General features: G+C 44.3%; 1 protein-coding gene across 1 annotated transcript in view; it reads right to left on the bottom strand.

The window, feature by feature from the left end:
- Positions 1 to 21,971, bottom strand: part of ATP8A1 (ATPase phospholipid transporting 8A1) — a 541,081-nt gene that overhangs the window by 249,070 nt on the left and 270,040 nt on the right. The window lies entirely within an intron of this gene.

Here is a 21,971-nt window from a genome sequence, read left to right as displayed (position 1 = left end):
AATGCCAGCATAGGTACAGTGCATTCAGAAAGTATTCAGACCCCTTCACTTTTTTCACATTTTGTTATGTTGCAGCCTTATGCTGAAATCGTTTAAATTCATTTTTTCCCTCATCAATCGACACTCAATACCCCATAATGACAAAGAGAAAACAGGATTTTAGAAAGTTTTGCAAATTTATTAAAAAGAAAAAACTGAAATATCACATTGACATAAGTATTCATACCCTTTGCTATGGCACTTGATATTTAGCTCAGGTGCCTCTCATTTCTCTTGATCATCTTTGAGATGTTTCTACACCTTGATTGGAGTCCACCTGTGGTAAATTCAATTGATTGGACATGATTTGGAAAGGCACACACCTGTCTATATAAGGTCTCACAGCTGACAATGCATATCAGAGCAAAAACCAAGCCATGAGGTCGAAGGAACTGCCTGCAGAGCTCAGAGACAGGATTGTGTCGAGGCACAGATCTGGGGAAGCCTACCAAAAATTTTCTGCTGCATTGAAGGTTCCCAAGAGCACAGTGGCCTCCATAATTCTTAAATGGAAGAAGTTTGGAACAACCAGGACTCTTCCTAGAGCTGGCCACCCGGCCAAACTGAGCAATGGGGGAGAAGGGCCTTGGTCAGAGAGGTGATCAAGAACCCTATGGTCACTCTGGCTGAGCTCCAGAGATCCTGTGCGGAGATGGAAGAAACTTCCAGAAGGACAACCATCACTGGAACACTCCACCGATCTGGGCTTTAAGGCAGAGTGGCCAGACGGAAGCCAAACAGTTCAATCTTGGTTTCATCAGACCACAGAATCTTGTTTCTCACAGTCTGAGAGTCCTTCAGGTGCTTTTTTGCAAACTCCAAGCGGGCTTTCATGTGTCTTTCACTGAGGAGAGGCTTCCGTCTGGCCACTCTGCCATAAAGCCCAGATCGGTGGAGTGTTGCAGTGATGGTTGTCCTTCTGGAAGTTTCTCCCATCTCCACACAGGATCTCTGGAGCTCAGCCAGAGAGACCATCGGGGTCTTGGTCACCTGTATTACCAAGGCCCTTCTCCCCCGATTGCTCAGTTTGGCTGGAGGGCCAGCTCTAGGAAGAGTCCTGGTTGTTCCAAACTTCTCCCATTTAAGAATTATGGAGGCCACTGTGCTCTTGGGAACCTTCAATATGAATGATCGTTTTAAGGCCATTTTCCCCGCTAGAGCGGGGGTTAGCCTTGCGGGCCCCATGACAATCATGGTTCCCTGTTTTGAGGCAATGTTTTTTTATGGCCGGATGCCCTTCCTGACGCCAACCCTTGGTCACGCTCTTACGATGCGCAGGGATACGGTGTACACACCGTGATCATTCATCCCAGCAAGCTGGTACTCAAATTTGCCGACCTCGGAAGGATGACAGGCTGAGTCAACCCCCCTGGCGTTAATTTCGCGATCGACCGGGATTCGAACCCAGGATCCTAGGATCCCAAGCGGGCACGCAAACCGCTAAGCCAACACCAGGCTAAACCTTCAATGCAGCAGAGATTTTTTTTGTAGGCTTCCCCAGATCTGTCCCTCGACACAATCCTGTCTCTGAGCTCTGCAGGCAGTTCCTTCGACCTCATGGCTTGGCTTTTGCTCTGATATGCATTGTCAGCTGTGAGACCTTATATAGACAGGTGTGTGCCTTTTCAAATCATGTCCAATCAATTGAATTTACCACAGGTGGACTCCAATAAAGGTGTAGAAATATCTCAAAGATGATCAAGAGAAAGGGGAGGCACCTGAGCTAAATTTCAAGTGTCATAGCAAAGGGTATGAATACTTATGTCAATGTGATATTTCAGTTTTTTCTTTTTAATAATTTGCAAAACGTTCTAAAACCCTGTTTTGTCTTTGTCATTATGGGGTATTGAGTGGAGATTGATGAGGGAAAAAATGAATTTAAACGATTTCAGCATAAGGCTGCAACGTAACAAAATGTGAAAAATGTGAAGGGGTCTGAATACTTTCCTAATGCACTGTAAGTGAAGAGACACAGGGAGAGGAGCGAGAGAGTGAGAGAGAGTGGGGGGGGGGGGGGAGAGGGAGAGAGGGGAGAGAGGGGGAGAGAGAGAGAGAGGGAGAGAGGGAGAGAGAGAGAGAGAGAGAGAGAGAGAGAGAGAGAGAGAGAAAGAGAGGGCCTTGAATAAAATTAAAATGTTTCAATGTTAGGATAAAAATTAAAAAATGCATATATTAAAATCAGATAATTGGCCTTCAGGCCTGGATTGGGTCTTGTTCTAATACACTGCCTGCGTTTTTTTCCTGGGAGCAATTGAGTAATATGTATTGTGAAGGTTGTATGTTGAGGTTGTATATCGTGATTTGTTGTCAACACCACACATTTAATTGTTATCATGTTTCACAAAAGCCAGTTATTTAAAAGATTGCTTTACACAGGTGTATTACAAAACTTCCGTGTTCAGGCCTCGAGTGAGTATGTTCTTATACACTGCCTGGGATTTTCCCTGGAGCGATCGAGTAATATGTTTTCTGATCGTCATGCAGGAAATATTTAAATACATATTTCATTGAATTTCCCCAGGCAATGCAGGGTACTTCAGCTAGTGCAGTTTAAAAGAGTGTGATTAAATATCTTTCCTGCAAAAGCAAATGGCAATCCATGATCAAAGACAATTACAATAATTCATTGCAACAGTCGGGGAAAATACTACTTGGCTTAAAAATATTTTTTTTAATGGAAGATGTTGGATGCATTGCAGAAAGGAACATAGGAACAAAGACAAACAACCAGACTTTAGAACTAGACAAAGTGGCATAATGGTTCGAGTGTTCGCTCTGAGTCTGGGCTCGGCTGTTCAAACCCGACCCCGGCCAAGTCATACCAAATACTTTAAAATGCCACATGCTGGTGTTGGCTTAGCGGTTAGGGTGCCGGCTTGGGATCCTAGGATCCTGGGTTCGAATCCCGGTCGATCGCTGAATTAACGCCAGGGGGGTTGACTCAGCCTGTCTTCCTTCTGAGGTCGGCAAATTGAGTACCAATTCACTGGTAATTCCCTGTGTGTTGCAAGAGGTGACTAACAGGGCTGGTGGCAGGAAGGGCATCCGGCCATAAAACATTGCTTCAAAAAGGGGACCAGGGTGCCCAAAAAAAGGCCAACGCCCGCTCTGCGGGGAAAAATGTCCTCTAAAGGTGGTTCTTCTTTCTTTCATGCTGCTTCCTTGCTTGATGCTCAGCATTTAAAAAGGATATGGCATGGGCAAACAACTGTAGGTTTGCAACCGTTGTATATGCTTGATGGGCCTAATGGCCTCCCCTCCCTGCATTTAAGTTACTTTTAAGGTTTCTCTTTGCAATAACTCTCGAGCTTCACCACATGATTTTTAAATCTTCTCAATCAATATCTCCCATAACTTTTTACTGCAACAATGGCAGGATTGTTCAGAGGTAGCACACTTGTCTTTAAGCTATCTAGCATTGGTTCATTTCCAAACTGACAATAAATCGTCACCCTGATGCTTCACTGGCGTGGCTTTGTATCATTGGCGAAATGGGAAAATCCATGGTATGCCGTGCGTGGGATGGGAAAATTAAGCCAGAGATCGAGCTGACAGCATTGGGATGCTGATGGATGTCAAAAATCCCACGATGTCTTTGTAAAAGAGAAGGAAATCATGACTGGCCCGATGACCAAACTTCGAATTCCTCCATTAAGCTAAACAGGGCACATCAACGGAATTTGCTAGTGAAGGCTAATGTCAATCTGCATCGGCAGACATATAGAACAATGGACAAAATCAACAGGACATAAAATTATGTATGCTAACCGCCATCGGAAGCAAAGAGAAGCTGAAGTTTCGGGCGTCAGCCCTTCATCAGAGCAATTGAGCGATTTTGCTCCGACGAAGGGTTATCACCCAAAAACACCAGCTTCTTCTTGCTTCCCATGGTGATCCGCATACCTAAATCAACATCCTGTTTATTTCATCCGCATCAACAATGGCACACACAGCACACTCACAAAAGTGATGAAACCAGCAGCAACGAGCTGCACACAAATGAACAAGTCGGTTTTTACTCTCCAATACACTCTCCCTACTTTTTATCATCAACTTCTGGGAACACTTTGTGCAAATTCAAAACATAAAAACGAGATTTAACTTGAACCATACCGCAACGGCAGGCTTAAACCGACTAATACGAGTATATTGAGGTCAAAAGTCAGGAAATGTTCAATAACTCTGAAACCGGAGGCACTTCAAATTATTGCTCTCGATATTGGATGAAAATTTAAAAAAAAAGAAAAAAAGAAAGAAAGAAAAGAAATTGGATGTCAGAGGAACTGCCAACAGTATTGGGCTGTGTAATGAAAACACGAAATAGCAGAAGTGATGAAAGCATCATGAAATAATTACAAACATACTCCATACTAGTTTAAATAAATAAAAAATTCTATCAATTGTTTTTAAACAAGGATGTTGTGCTAGTGAAACATCAGAAAGCAATGTATCCAGAAATGCAAAGGACAGGCAAAAATGACCACCATAATTCAATGAGTATCATCATGAATAAGAAACAGACAAAGAGGACAGCGGAGAGGATGTGACTGACTTTCCACAAAGGCCTGATTGAATGACTCGCTGAAGACAAAGCAAAAGCAGAACAAGAGAACAAAGCCAGAGCCAAACAATGTATCGAATTTTGTTTATCTGGAATGTGCTCTGGCAGGAGAGATTAATAGGGTTGTCCATTATGAAAAATTGGCATAGAAGAGCCAAACGAGTGTGGGGAGGCGAGGAGAAGACTAAGGCAAAGGGAGTATAATACTGCAGGGAAAAGGAGCATTAAATTAACTGCTGAGAAGGGAAAATACGATAAATCCCAGAACAACAAATGAGGGGGATAAGCAAAGTTCAAACATGATACAACACTCGGTGCATATTTTTGTAGCTTTTTTTTGGTCCACTGACCCCCTTGAAACTCGGTCACTTCAGACAGAGATAAGAGACAGACTATGGAGGCTGAGAGTGCAGATTTAGCTTGGGGCATTTTGTAAGTTTACGCGCACACAAGCTTGGCTTGAGAAAACAAGCGGCTGCGCTCAAACAGCCTGGCAGCGCTCGGTCCTTGCGGCAGATGGACGAGGGTAGTTTGGCTTAAACCCACTGCTGTTTATGTGAAACAAACAGTGCACTGAACCAAAATGCTGTTAAACGTCAAAAACGTACAGAACTAGTTCTCGATGTTAATGCTGTGGACTCTTGTGCGCCCAATGAGGAACCCTGGTTGAGCAAAATGAACGAGGTCCATCTGCTTCGGCTTGTGGATAATCATTTAAAATGAGAGGTCCCACAAAGTTTTATTGTTTGCAAATGTGATCCTTTAAACTTTTATTTTTGACACGTTATTGTGTGCTGAACTATGTCAAAGCTTATGAATATTTGAGAGATACTAATATAGCAACAAAGTAGGACAAACAGCAAAGGTAGTACAAAAGTAACAGCTTGAAACAACAAAGATTATTAACTAGCAAGTATTAAAATACTTTATTTGCATCCGTCATTCATTGACTTCAGTTATTTGGTGTGGGTATAATCAGCACAAAAAAATTGATGGGAAAAAACCAGTCGATTTATCGATATTCATAAAGAAAATAACAGCTTAAAAAAGACCATATTACATTTACCTTGAATTAGGATACAATAACAATTAAATTGATCTCCATTTTGTGTAAGATTTTACAGTAAGCGGCAGCAGGGGAGTGGTATGGAGGGGGAGTTGTATGCTCCATGAGCCACACTCCTGTATCGAGAAAAGAAAAGAAAAAAAATAATGAACAACTTATGTTTTAAATCCCATTGAAAGGCCGGATCTGAAACTGGACCTGAACCAAAATCTGATCAGCTTGTTCTTGTCACCGACCCAACTCATCCACCTAGTTTCATAAGAATCTGTCAAATAACTGTGATATTGTGCTACATATATTTTTTGGCCCTATCTCTCAAATGTGAAGGATCACTTAAAAGATAAAAAAAAAAAAAACATTTCCGGTTCTGGATTTTGATCTTCACCAAAGTCAAATCATTTGGTCCTTGTCACACACCCAAACTGTCCACCAGATTTCTTCAGAATCCATCCGTAACTTTTTAAGATAACCCGCTCACAAACAAACAAACAAAGACATCATGCAAAGCATGACACTTGTGAAATCCCTAAAACAAATTTGACCTTTAAAATATTTGGTGGTTGAATTCAGTAACTTGATATGAAAATCATGTTCAAATTTCAAGTCAATCAGATGAAAATTGAGGATTTTAGAAAATTCACCGAAGATGTTGACTTGTGGCCTATGTTGACCTTTTGGCTGATGTTGACCTCAAAAATAATTTGTGGCAGAATTCAGTGACCTGATATGCAAATCCTCTTCAAAGTTCAAGTCAATTGGATGAAAATTGAGGATTTTCGAAAAGTCATCAAAATTGTTGACCTCTGGCCGAAGTTGACCTTTTGGCCTATGTTGACCTCAAAATAATTGGTGGTTGAATTAAATAACCAAATATGCAATTGTATCGGTTCCCGCTGAATGTACACAATCGCCTTGCACCTGCCAGGACGCAGCCAGGGCGCGATCGCCATGCCGGGCTCGTCCGGACGGGCCCAGACGCGCCTCTCCTGGGCATGCCCGGACTCGCTGTTCCCGGGTATGCCCGAACCTCCCGGGCACGCCCGGTCTCGTCTTTCCCGGGCATGCCCGCTCTCGCCTTTCCAGGGCTCGCCCAGGACGCCTGGGCATGTCCAGACTCGCCTTTCCAGGGCTCGCCCAGAGCATCCGGGCATGCCCGCTCTCGCCTTTCCAGGGAAGCCCAGAGCGCTCGGGCACGCCCAGCCTCGACTTGCCAGGCCGCGTCCAGGACGCCCGGGCATGTCCAGACTCGCCTTTCCAGGACTCGCCCTTGACACCTGGGCATGCCCGGTCTCGGTTTTCCCGGGCAAACGCCCGGGCATAAATGTGTATATATATTGCTGCCCGATAAACGGGCTTTTCAGAATACCTGAGCTGTTTTGTTTCAATAAAGCAACTCGGACGAATTCCGTCTTTGGTCGCGTCAATTCTTTCGACTCGCGTTGGAGCGCAGCTCCTTCACAATGATCTATAATACAGGGTGAGTCAAAAGTAGTGCCCGATTTCTGTTTTTATATATATATATATATGTATATATATTTATATATATATCTTATATATATATATATATATATATATATATATATATATATATATATATATATATATATATATATATATATATATATATATATATATATATATATATATAATATATAATATATATATATATATATAATATATATATATATATATATATATATATATATATATATATATATATATATATATATATATTTCTGTCAGTTGATTTTTGCCATTTGTATTACAGTGTACAAAAAGGTAGAAATAAATGAATGACATGTTTATCGAACCATTTATTCGGGGTAAAATTATTACGGAAGTGTACAAAGCTGTTTTACTTGCAATTTTCAAAGTGCTCTCCCTCGTGATCGATGCACCGACCCTGTTGCTTCAAATTTCTCGACAATCAATCGTATGTTTCTTCCCTGGGGTGGGTTAATATCGAATTCCTGTGCCAAACGGCGTGCCGCCATCGTTGGTTGTTCATTACATTTGTAGTAATGTTTCACGGCCGCAATGCGTTGATTCATTGAAAGGTAATTCATGGTTCAATTTGGTGCAAATTCAGTAACTTTCGAAACTCTCAGCAATAACCTGCAAAACAAAAACAAAAATAAATAAATTAAGAAAATTAATAATCTGCAAGACAATTATTAACAACATGACATCCCAGAAAGAATCTGACAGCCGAAAAAACAGAAATCGGGCGCTACTTTTGACTCACCCTGTATAAAACATGAGTGTCCGTCCGTCCGTCCGTCCAGAAACTACTCCCTCAGTTTTGGGGCAAGCCCTGCCAAAACTTCTGTGGAACGTTTTGGGGTCCCATGGGATGTTGTAAGGTCGGAAGGAGGTTTCATAAATTCTTCAATAAAATTATGATTTTGAAATTGACTCGATACGGAGAAGCTGCCGAATCCGGAAGTAAACAGATAAGGACAATGGGCTGGTTTGATAATATCTCGATACAATCGTGATTTAACACAGTATTTTTTTATAATATTAATGTATGATTGGAACGATGCTGTTTGGAATGAAAATAGAGATATTGAGTTTAAATATGAATGAGGAAATGGCATAGGGCAAAGGGGGGAATAAAGCTCCAGGGGGCATTAGGCTCCACTACATTGTAAATGCATTAGGTACCTTCAAGATTTACAATGTAGTGGAGCCTAATGCCCCCTGGAGCTTAATGCCCCCCTTTGCCCTAAGAGTTTCTACTTTCTAACCGTGACATTCGCGGATTCGCCATTGACTGGGGATGAAACCATTCAGACTGGGTAGGTTTTTTGTGCAAGCCCTTCACAAACCTGCTGTCAATGCCTGACGTTCAACTGAAGGTGGCACAATAATCTGGAATGTACGTCTGGAAAGTACGTCTGGAAATCTGGAATCTGGAATGTACTCATCCACGCCTTCATCACTTCCCGTCTGGACTACTGCAACAGCCTCCTCTATGGTTCACCCTCAAATATCATCAATAAACTTCAATACATTCAGAACTCCGCTGCCCGCCTACTCACTCACTCCCGGGCCCGGGACCACATCACCCCGGTCCTTCACAAGCTCCACTGGCTCCCCATCTCCCAGAGAATCCAGTACAAAATCCTCCTTCTGACCTACAAAGCCCTTCATAACCTGGCCCCATCCTACCTGACTGACCTCCTCCCCAGACACACTCCGCTCTGCTGCTGCTAACCTCCTGTCCCCCCCCCCCCCCATCCGGACCAAACTCAGATCCTGGGGGGTCAGGGTCTTCTCCATCGCTGCTCCCACACTCTGGAACTCACTACCGCAAACCATCAGAGACTCCTCCTCACTCACCACATTCAAATCATCACTCAAGGCCCACCTGTTCAACACCGCATTCAACCCCTGATCGTCTCTTCTCCTTCTCCTTCCTTTCTGCTTGGTTTTTTAATTATGTATTTTTGTCTCTTTTGTCTTTATTTTATGTACCATGTTAAAGCGTCTTTGGGTTTCTTGAAAAGCGCGATACAAAATAAATGTATTATTATTATTATGTATTGGTTCCATGGTTTAGCATTCAACGTTTCCACATTGTTTGCTTTTGGCTGGTATCTCACCAGTTAGAAATAAAAATTCCAAACCCACTAAGCACCACAGATCACACTTATACAACAAAACAATTGTAGGCGAGACTTCCCTTATATGATGTTCAGGTGCAACACTCAACTCAAATAGATCACTTTGGGATCCAGGTGCAAGATGAATAGCTCTCAAGAGCCAAAACGAGCAAGGCGAAGATTGTGTTTGGTATGGAATGCCAGCCATGATCCACCAACTCCACCAGGCCTCGTGACCCATTTGTCTTTTAAGCAAGGCCTCCAGCAGGTGCCCTTGTCCTCCTCCTCCACGCTCCACCAACACAGGGTGAACCAAAACTCAGGGTGAATCAAAACTTCATTGACCTAACGCTGCCAAGTGAGATTGCCTTCGATGATGACCAGAGGTGTCCTGAAATGGGTGCAAATGCTGGCCCATACGATCACACTGGGTCCTCCCCAACGATTGATCTGGCGAATACAGCATGATGCATACCTTTCCACACCTCTGCGCCATACCCGTTGATGCCCATCAGCAGCATGGAGGCAAAATCCAGAGGCGATGCTGCAGACACCATCTTCGTCTGTTCCGCCGATGCACTGCGTTCAACACTGGACCTCTGCAAGGACGTCTTGCCACCAGGCCCCGACTTCTCAAGCGCCTTCACACAGTAGATACACTGATGCAGTTGTTGTGGCGACCTTTTGTCGCTGCAGCTGTTTGCATCGCAGGGCAGAAACGATCACGAAGATGGTGCAGCACAATCCAGCGGTCTTGGTTTGGGGTGGTTACCCGTGGTCTTCCTCTTCGTGGACCATCAGTCACAGTTCCAGTTTCACCAAAACGCCTGGCCAGGTTGGAAATTGCAGGCTGTGAGCAACCAAGACGTTGGGCAAATGTTTGCTGGCTTACACCAGCCTCAAGCATCCCAGTTGCCCTTAAACATTGTTCAGATGTCAGGCGTGGCATCTGAATTTTCTTGTTGTTTTCCCTGTCATGTGTCTTTCACTGAGAAGGGGCTTCTGTCTGGCCACTCTGCCATAAAGCCCAGATCGGTGGAGTGTTGCAGTGATGGTTGTCCTTCTGGAAGTTTCTCCCATCTCCACACAGGATCTCTGGAGCTCAGCCAGAGTGACCATCGGGTTCTTGGTCACCTCTCTTACCAAGGCCCTTCTCCCACGATTGCTCAGTTTGGCCTGGCGGCCAGCTATAGGAAGAGTCCTGGTTGTTCCAAACTTCTTCCATTTAAGAATTATGGAGACCACTGTGCTCTTGGGAACCTTCAATGCAGCAGAATTTTTTTTTGTAGGCTTCCCTAGATCTGTCCCTTGACACAATCCTGTCTCTGAGCTCTGCAGGCAGTTCCTTCGACCTCATGGCTTGGTTTTTGCTCTGATATGCATTGTCAGCTGTGAGACCTTATATAGACAGGTGTGTGCCTTTCCAAATCATGTCCAATCAATTGAATTTACCACAGGTGGACTCCAATCAAGGTGTAGAAACATCTCAAAGATGATGAAGAGAAATGGGAGGCACCTGAGCTAAATTTCAAGTGTCATAGCAAAGGGTCTGAATACTTATGTCAATGTGATATTTCAGTTTTTGGTTCACGAGTTATCAAACAGAGTGACCACTATATTCGTCATAGGTGTGTGTCTGTCTGTCTGCCTGTCCGCAGCATAACTACCCGATGATATCATCCGATCTTGATGAAACTTGGGTGGGAGGTTGATATCATGATCTAGTTGTGTCCTGCCTAGAGTGGGCGTATTGCACCCATTGTGAGCGGAGCGACGCCCGAAAAAGATGTATTTTTAGGGGGTAATCGAGTTCAAGCAACATCTTCTCTGAGGGAGTTGGTGGAATCTGACGGGGGTTCCAGTATTTGGTTAGGCCAATGTCATGTGTCTAGCCCCACGGAGCTCGATTTTTCATTTTCACCCCAAAGTCAAGGTCACAAAGTCACTAAATTTAGAAAATTCGATTTTTGGTGGTTTTATTACATTGTTCGCTTCCCGATAGGGTGAAATGTCGTAGCTGATATTATATTATCACATACATCATGAAATACAAGTTTTCCAACAAATTTCAGAATCTTCCACCTTTGACCTTTGAAGGTCACAAAGGTCAAAGTTTCAAAGTTGTTGGAATCGAACCGAATTTTCGGTATTGTCTAGCTAACTAACCTCATAACTGATTAAACATTATTTTCTATCTCATTTCAAGGTCAGTAACCTTCGTTTTGACATTTCTTGGCCTGGCCTGTCCGGGCCTGTTTCGGTTATAGTCCGTCCTTTGTCATTGAATACCGCTCGCTCGTGAACCATCATCGTCTCCTGACTTGTTTCTTTTTAATAAATTAGCAAAACTTTCTAAAATCCTGTTTTCTCTTTGTCATTATGGGGTATTGAGTGCAGATTGATGAGGGAAAAAATGAATTTAAACGATTTCAGCATAAGGCTGCAACAAAACAAAATGTGAAAAAAGTGAAGGGGTCTGAATACTTTCTGAATGCACTGTAGGTGGTGTGGTCATGCTGGTTGGTAGACATGGTTTATTTAAGGTAAGATGTGCATGATTTAATGTATTATCATATTATGGAGTATGTAAGGAAAGTTATAAATATATGATAATACATTAAATCCTATTGCGAGTAAAGTTGGAATAAGTGACGTTGCATTGATGTAGTCGGGGACCAGCTAATAGATTCCGTGACCATTTTCTCAGGACCATGGTTTGAAGGCATATTTTGAATGATTAGGCAATACTAAATAAATTTAGCCGGGGGACCCCTCGCAAAAGTGTGGGCTAACTCCACCAGAGGGCGCAATCCAAGATGGCCATCAATAATACTGATTTGGCCATATTTCCACTTCTAATTAAGTTAGAAAGATGATTTTTGTGTCTAAATATATGTTTTTGAGGTCATGGAATTCAAAAAGAACAACTAAAATAATGTAGAATTTAAAGTTACTTCATTTCTCAACAAAATTTCACTGTTTCACCACAAATCAACAATTTATATATACATTTCTATGTTCCGAAACTGGTGAAAGGCATATTGAACAATAATGACATGGATTAGTACAATAATTTCAATACGAAGACAAAATTAGAAGTCTTAATCAAAGTAATCTGTCAACATGTTAATTAGTCTTGTACAACTGTACATTGTAAGTATTTTTTTTACTAGAGGTAAACACATACTTAAACAGAACTGGTTATATGGATTGCATAAAATTAGATTCATTGGTCAAAGTAATATGCCTACATATCTATTAATACACAACAATCTACATTTGCATAAAAATGTATGCTGAATGGTGTATATATATATATATATATATAAAAAACTAAAGTAAGCAATTTAGTGGCCCAAGCCATACACAACATATTGAAAGTTAATCATCATCAAGATATTCATCTTCATCAGAGTCACTTTCCTCTGAATCTAATCTGGAATGGTTGATTCTTGCAAGGTTTTGGGAAGTGCTGGTCGCACTGGCTTGCACAAGCCATTTTCCAGGGTCCATCCATGGGTCAAGGGAGATTTAGCAGGATCAGATTTTTCAAAGTTAAGCAGTAAGTATGTCTGGGAGTTCACTCTCTTCACCTTAAGGTCATAGGAGTCTCTGTCAGGTGGAATTCTTAGGGTTGACTTCCTTTTCATGCTCTTCCACTTTTGAGCTCGAGCTTCCCCCAGAGACTTACTAATTTTGTCATTGTAGATGAATCTAATAGTGAACATGGCCATGTTATCAAGAACCTCTCTTGTTGCAGGGATCTCTTTGCCAACAGTCTGCAGCATAGCCCTGGCTTCATCGAAGGATGATCCTTTTTCATACAGAGTCTTTTTCCCATGTCCAAAGAATGATGTTGTTGTATCACAACCTGTATGTACATGAAGAGGGACAATTATTTCAGACACAGCCTGGGTACAAATGGTTTGGCAGTTGATGATTTCTCCTTTCCGTTTTATTGCCAGAAACCCATCAATCTTATGAGCAGCATGTACACGATAACATCTGTATCTTCTGAATCTAGGATGACTGGTGTTTGGATGCCTGCTTTGCGAATTTGCGAATAGATGAAAAGGAGAATTGTATCAGCTTCAATGTGTGCACATTCAAAATCATGAACTTGACCTCCTGTTGTTAAATTCTCACATTTGGAGAATTCTCACATCACATCTCACATTCTCATCTCACATTCTTTACCAAATGATGTTGCCATTGTTTACATCAACCTGGAAAAAGACAAAACAAACTTAGCAAGTACAATACAATTATGTGTTCCATATATCTAAAAATAGATGTGTAATAATATCTTAAATATTAATGGTACTATTAGTGAACATTTTAAAGCTTAAAATCTTATCGTTATTGTAAGTACAAAAATTACGGTAAGAGAAATATCTTATCTTTAGCGCAAATCCATGTTCCGACACACGACACTGCTGTGGAAAAAATCTTCAACAACTAGATGTTAATAAATTCAACTTGAACATATTGTTGCGGATCTCAAACGTCGGCCTTCCCCTTATCAAGGGGGGATTAATCCCCTTGTCTTTTATCTGGCTGACGCGATCCCGGGGGCTATAACGTCCTTCCCGGGCAGCGTTAAATCGGGTTGTTGGTCGAATTTGGTCCTATTACCTAAGTACTAACGCTGACCGGAACCGAGGAAATAACGCATTTGCTCACCATCACAACCAAGACTCTCATTCAATTCGTCATTTGCGCCTAAAGTGCATCCTCATACTCACACACACAGCATCATCTAGCTATCTGCTTCCCTCTAATACTAGTGCTTTCCCCGTCTTCCCTTTACACTAAAGCACATCCCTCGTCATTATCAACCAACTAATCTCTCTACGTCCCCACTACTTGTACAATGTCTCTACTTAAATCTCAAGTCTCCTAAAGTCATCTCTAAGTCCCTAACAATTATCCTAGCCCGCCCTGGCTAGTTCATACTGCCAAACCCCATAAGTCTACTGCTCCTTTGCCCCAACTGATGTGAGGGATGGTAGAGCTACCATCCATCACTACTGCTATTACTAATCGTCCACTATACTACGAGCCTCGTCGGGTGCGGTAATGCATTTTCACAGCTCGGCTTCGAAAAGCCGAGCGATGTATGCGGATGGTCAGTCTCCTGTTGGTTGGGTCTGTCCGGCATTTTCAATTCTGGGGAGGAGGCATACTCGGACCGAGGTTCCAGGCGCCATCTCTGCGCGGAGCCTTCCGGTCTCCGGCACGATGACCCAACCTCCCCTGGTCGGAGCACTGCGCCCACCAGGGGGCGAAGGTCCGACCTGGCCTACCTCCCCCGGAATCGTGCCGTTTGCCACTTTCGCCAAGGCACGGCACCGACCATACAGGGCGGGGCCCGGCACGAATCGTGCACAGCGCTCCTTGCGAGAGCGCCGCGGCAACGATCCCCACCGGCTACCACAGCACACAAAGAACACCACGCCCCGAGAGCTCGCGTCGGCTATACGTCGGCCTAACCGCTGCCCCGGTCTGCGTCGATGCTCAGTCGCATTCTCACACCTTTTCTCACTCGCACATCCCATACACTCCGTTAACTCTGCCACCGCACACTCTCGTGCACACTCCTCCGCTCCACACTCAGGTGCAGACCACTCAGGCGCACTCATTCCTTCCACACACTCCATTACGCACTCCTCTCGCGCACACTTTCTACTCGCACGCTCTGTTGCACACCTTTCTTCCCCGCACTCCTCTCGTGCACTCTCCCCCGTTACGTACTCCGTAACCACCATGGGTGTGCACTCTTGCACATACCCAATCACCCGCTCCGGTGTGCATCCCCGCACACTCTCTCCATCCATCTCTGGTGTGCATCCTCGCACACTCTCCACAGCCATTGCACACACTGTATCGCACTGTTTCACACTCCGTTTCAACACACTCTTCCCACACACACTCCGTTATACATTCTTCTTCGCACTCTAACACACTCACGCTCCGGCGCCGTCCGCACACGCGCGCCATTCCCTTTCACACAGCGCACCACGGACCTTCCACAAGCGCCCGGGTGACGTCGGGATCGCAAGCGCGCGAAAAATCCTTTCGCGCCAAACACTTTCGCGCCATATACAGCTTACCCTGGTGTTGGGCTAGCGGCTAGGGTGCCGGCTTAGGATCCGAGGATCCTGGGTTCGAATCCCGGTCTAATCGCTGAATTAACACCAGGGGGGTTGACTCAGCCTGTCATCCTTCCGAGGTCGGCTAATTGAGTACCAGTTCACTGGTAATTCCCTGTTTGTCGTTAAAGGCGGCAAAAAGGGTTGGCGTCAGGAAGGGCATCCGGCCGTAAAACATTGCTTCAAAAAGGGGACCGAAAAACAACAACAACCACGGTTCCCGAAAAAGGCCAACCCCCGCTTTGCGGGGAAAAATGGCCTCTAAAGGTGTTTTTATTTTATTTTATACAGCTTGACTCACCTTTGGGATTCTTCTCTCCTGCACCAACTGCAAACTTCCATTGGGGTTAACAAGTACGGCATCATGATGCCAACACGGACTTCGCACAAATTCCATCTTTTCCTCCCGCGATTGCTTTTCTAAGTCTGCCGTCTCCTTAACCCCGATTTCCACTATAATTATTTCTTCCTTATTCAGCTCGACGACCGCTGGCACACATAAAATAAAATTTTCCAATTCAGCGGCCGTCGGCTTCTCTATACCCCGTGTCGCGATTTCTATACCGGTCCACGTAACTTTGCATTGCTCAGCCTCGCTTTCCCCGCGTTCCTCAAGCCGCGCTACCCCGTCGCATACCAATGTACCTTTCCCGCCCGACCTGCGGTCTATGTTCTCCCCATAATTTTTTTATGTGGCCACCCATTCTGTTTTCAAACCCCGTTAACCCGTCCTTCATTCCTTTCATTTGATTTTCTCAGGTGGCCATCCTGTTTTCCAACCCCGTTAACCCCCCATTCATTTCTCCCATGTGGCCACCCACGTCCTCCAATTGGCCCCCCAATTTGCTTTCTAATCCCCCCAATTTGCTGTCTAATCCCCCAATTTGATTTTCCAATTGCTCCCCCATTCTGTTTTCCATTTGCTTACTATCGGCCCTCATTTCTCCCATCTCCTTACTCAATCCCACAATTTGGTTTCCCATATCATTTTTCAATCCCCCAATTTGGTTTCCCATCTCATTTTTCAATCGCTCACTGTTCGTTTCCATCTCCATTTGTATGGCTGCCTGTAGCTGTGCAATGAGGGCCTGCACATCCATCCCCCCCATTTGCGCAGCGGGCGCGGCCCTCGTCGGCATGTGCGAGGCGCCGCCATTTTGTTCGCCCGCAACCCCTACTGCTGCACCCTCTTCAATTTCCTCTTCCATTCCTCCCAATTGTCCCACTTCTTCCCAGGGGTCCTGGGTCAACTCTAATTCCGCCTCATCTACCCCCACCGGCATCCGACCGCCTTGGCTATCCATGGCACGATTTAATTTAGATGTTACTACAAATTTGGGTCGCTCATAATTTTGACCAAATTTGTCCAAAAGATAAAAAATTTGGTTCGGGTCCCAAATCCCACTCCTGACACCAATTGTTACGGATCTCCAACGTCGGCCTTCCCCTTATCAAGGGGGGATTAATCCCCTTGTCTTTTATCTGGCCGACGCGATCCCGGGGGCTATAACGTCCTTCCCGGGCAGCGTTAAATAGGGTTGTTGGTCGAATTTGGTCCTATTACCTAAGTACTAACACTGACCGGAAATGAGGAAATAACTCCCACCAGAACCACGGCGTTAGTGGACACGCCGAGCGAAGCGAGCCGCGATTCGGGCCGTTAGCAGGAACTAACCCGATTGGAGCGGTTATAATCGTGCCACGCTTACCCAATTGAAGAAAAGACTGATACGGTCGAATTGAGAGGAAACCAGGAAGAACAGGTAATTTATTAACACTTTGTACAATTAGAAGAGGAAAAGAAAGAAGAGAATGTACAAGGAAGAGGAAGAAGCAGATACACAGGGCAGACTTATGTAGTCTTTTACTTATTCCCTGGACAGTGGACACGGGCCCGTTCACACTCAGACTCACTCTCAGGCTCACTCACACGGGGTTTGTAGATGGTCGGATTGAGGGTCCAACGGTCCACAGCTCGTCCGGTCCACGACTCGTACCGTGCAGATGGTGGAATACGGCAGGCAGCTCTCCCCGTGGCGTAAGCACGATGCGGACAATTATATCTCGGGGGATCCATTGGCGATTAGATTCGGTGTACGTAATACTTGCACCGGCGCCTTTATACGCGTGCCGGTATGGTTACGATCGATGCGCCACTTCCCCAATGTCCTTCTGCACGCTGCAGTCCTCTGCAATGCGTGCCGCGCGCCCGCCCTTTGTAAAGCCGGTTGCCACAGTGCGTCTCTCCCTCTCGTAACTACTCAACTCTGATCAGGTCAAGCGCCTCCCTCTCCCCGCTCATAACTTGAGTTCGTAACTCAGCGCCTCTCCCATCATAACTTGTTCACAATGATCACAGTTGCGTCCATTCTCACAACTCAGGTACAATGTTCAAGCCCTCTCTCTCCTCATAACTCGAGCCCTCTCCTCATAACTCGAGCCCTCTCCTCATAACTGACGTGGGGGGCTCGCGCAAGGGGTTATATTGCCACGCCCCGCGATCCCTCTCGAATCTCTAGCCACACCCTGTCAGGCGATCTCGCCTCAGCCCTGATTGGCTGTTTAGGGCTTACCGGCTCTGCCTTGATGGCTGCTTGACGTGGCCGCACCCCCACCCTTGCGCTCCACCCCCTTTCCGGGCCTTACCTCGTGGCCTTTGGGCTGGTTTGAGCGGAAGCCAAATGAGTTCGCGAAGGCTGCTGGCAGCCTAAAGAGCGAGGGCGATGTACAGACTGGTTAGCGCTTAATGGTGTCGATTGAAGGGAGGCTACAAAATGGACGGATGGGGCCTACTCTTATTTGTTCTACACAACGCAGATGCAACTATTTGGAATGGCCTTATCCTAAACACATACTAAGAAATAACTAATGACCTAAGGTGACCTACGTGTTGCATATGGCCTATCTATGGGGTGCAACTGTTAACCTTTAATGATGTTACCTGTGTGGGTTCTCAAAACCGCAACAATATAAAGGTTGTTAGAATTTAATGGTATAAGACTTTAAGCTGTTGTCAGAATACCTGGAAAAGAATCTCTGAAAAAAATTAATAAATAATAATGGTAAAAACAATAATTTCTTCAACAACTCATCAAATATTAAGAAAATGATAATAGCAATTGTACTTTTGAATTCCTCAAAATTCAGGCCACGTCCAGCAGCCATGACCTCAAAAACATATATTTAGACACAAAAATTATTTTTCTAACTTAATTAGAAGTGGAAATATGGCCAAATCAGTATTATTGGTGGCCATCTTGGATTTCACCCTCTGGTGGAGTTAGCCCGTACTTTTGTGAGGGGTCCCGCGGCTAATTTTTTTAGTATTGCCTAATCATCCAAAATATGCCTTCAAACCATGGTCCTGAGAAAATGGTCACGGATTCTATTAGCTGGCTTCAATTATGTAATGCTAATCGATCGTGTTTCCAAGGCAAGGCAAGTTTGAGTAGGCCGAAACAAAATAACGGCTTAAGATCCCAGCGAGGTGCAGTGTGATGACCAAGATGGCGGGCCACCATATTGGTACACCAACACATCAGGTTTCCAGATTTGCGGCAGGTTCGTATCGACTTAATTTCAAAATCAAAATTTTATTGAGGAGCTTTTATTAATTTTTTTTCTATTATATTAAAAATTATATTAAAATTTTTTTATTTAAAAATCATAATTGCGCTCACGTTTTGGGGGATCGTTACCATGCCGCCAGCTGCCCGACCTCCCACCTCATAACTCCTTGTCTGCAACCGCACCGATACTTGCCTATTCTTGTCGTTCTGCACGACTTCAACTTTCACCTCGCGTGGGGATTTGTGCCCGGACTTTGGGATTGTAACATTCCATTCACGTTTGACGTATCATGAGTTTATTGCTTTGAGAGCATTGTGCAATGATGGTACCATCATAGGCATTGTTCATTTGATGCAAGTGATATTTTCATTGTACTTTCTTCAAGAGTGATATTATTGTGCGTGTGAGAGTTCTGAATACAATTACTTGTTTTGTTCTACACAATTGCAGAACTGTGGTGTGGTTTACCACGGTTTATTAGAACACTCAAAATAACAAATCTTTCTGCCGTGTTCCTGCTCGAGACTCTGAGGGGCACCGTAACCGGAGTTTACACGGAACAATATATATATATACTAGCGGGGTCACCCGTGGGAATCCCACGGGCATGGATGTGTGTGACATTTCGACATATTGAGTTATATGCTGCACATTCATTTTTACAAAATGGTTACTGGCAAGTCATCAGATCCAGAAATGGTGTGAATTTAGTTATTTCACATAATATGTGACCCCTCACTCCTCTCCACCTGACACTCTCCTGTCTCCACCTGACACTCTCCTGTCTCCACCTGACACTCTCCTCTCTCCACCTAGCACTCCTCTCCTCTCCAAACCCTCACATCCCTCACCTCTCCAATCCCTCACACTCCTCTCCTCTGCAATCCTTCACACGCCTCTCCAATCGCGCCTCACACTCCTCTCCAATCGCGCCTCACACTCCTCTCCAATCGCGCCTCACACTCCTCTCCAATCGTGCCTCACACTCCTCTCCAATCGTGCCTCACACTCCCCTCCAATCACTCCTCTCCAATCACGCCTCACACTCCTCTCCAATCGTGCCTCACACTCCTCTCCAATCGCGCCTCACACTCCTCTCCAATCGCGCCTCACTCGCCTCTCCAATCGGCTTTCCCCGTCTCGTTTCTCTCCTTTTTCTCCCGTCTCGTTCTTTTTCTTGCTCCAAATCGGCCCGTCGGAATCGGAAATCGGCCCGTCTCGCCCGTCGGCCCGTCGGAATCGGAAATCGGCCCGTCTTGCTTTTGTGCTTGTGCGTAAATAAATTGTGTTCATGACACCATTTCTGGTGTTGGGCTAGCGGCTAGGGTGCCGGCTTAGGATCCTGGGTTCGAATCTCGGTCGATCGCCGAATTAATGCCAGGGGGGTTGACTCAGCCTGTCATCCTTCCGAGGTCGGCTAATTGAGTACCAGTTCACTGGTAATTCCCTGTTTGTCGTTGAAGGCGGCAAAAAGGGTTGGCGTCAGGAAGGGCATCCGGCCGTAAAACATTGCTTCAAAAAGGGGACAAAAAAACAACAACTACCACGGTCCCCGAAAAGGCCAACCCCCGCTTTGCGGGGAAAAATGGCCTCTAAACGGTGGTTTTTACACCATTTCTGGATCTGATGACTTGCCAGTAACCATTTTGTAAAAATGAATGTGCAGCATCTAACTCAATATGTCGAAATGTCACACACATCCATGCCCGTGGGATTCCCACGGGTGACCCCGCAAGTTTGCATTGACGTTCGTCGATGGACTCGTTCGCCCGTCTCATTCGTTTTCTTGCTGCATCCTGTTCAAGTCTGCGTTCTTCATCGATCGTCTCATTCATTTTGGAAATAGAAGTTTCCACGCAGCGCATGAATTGTCACGATCCTCAAGAGGAATTTGTCTCGTAATCATCAAATGATAAATGGCAAGTAAATTATATTGTGGAAAATTAAAGATTTCAAATAAACCTATTTAAAGTGTATTCGCACATAACTAATTTTAAAAAACGAAGAAATATCTCTCGGTAATTTCCTGAAACATATTTTACTTCCGGCTAATAATGTTGAATTAAATAAAAACGAAGAAATATATGTCGGCATCATTGTTGACGTTTTTGTGACGACTGTCATCAAACGAAAAAGTAATATATCTTAACGGAAAAGCAAAAGCGAATTTTTAATATATATCGACACGTTGCCGTCGGTGTCATGTTGGGCGGTGTATGATACACCATGACGCGATTTTTAAAAATATATCTCTGCATTTTCCCGCGTGTGTGGAATGTTCTCAATTATTGCTGACACCGAGTCCAAAACCATCGATAAAAATGAAATCATATGGTGAGTTAGATTGGAGATAAAGGCGTGAGAGAGACTCAATGGCCTTGAAGTTACAGGCGTTTGAGAATTCATTTCGTTCTATAAACGGCAACTTTCATTGGATTTCCTTCCCGTTTTTTTTCAACCGAGTCGAAAACTATGTTAGCGACTGTGAAAAATGAAATGATATATCGAATTTTTAATATGTATCGACACGTTGCCGTCGGTGTCATGTTAGGCGGTGTATGATACACCATGACGCGATTTTAAAAAATATATCTGCATTTTCCCGCGTGTGTGGAATGTTCTCAATTATTGCTGACACCGACTCTAAAACCATCGATAAAAATGAAATCATATGGTGAGTTATATTGGAGATAAAGGCGTGAGAGAGACTCAATGGCCTTGAAGTTACAGGCATTTGAGAATTCATTTCGTTCTATAAACGGCAACTTTCATCGGATTTTCTTCTCGTTTTGTTTCAACCGAGTCTAAAACTATGTTAGCGACTGTGAAAAATGAAATGATATATCGAATTTAAAATAGATATCGACACATTGCCGTCGGTGTCATGTTGGGCGGTGTATGATACACCATGACGCGATTTTAAAAAATATATCTCTGCATTTTCCCGCGTGTGTGGAATGTTTGTGGAAAATTAA

The sequence above is a fragment of the Myxine glutinosa genome, chromosome 4 (assembly GCF_964187855.1).
Source record: "Myxine glutinosa chromosome 4, kmMyxGlut1.1, whole genome shotgun sequence".
In the NCBI taxonomy this organism is placed as follows: Eukaryota; Metazoa; Chordata; class Myxini; order Myxiniformes; family Myxinidae; genus Myxine; species Myxine glutinosa.
Note: the sequence above shows the minus strand (reverse complement) of the source record. Positions and strands in the feature narration are given on the sequence as shown.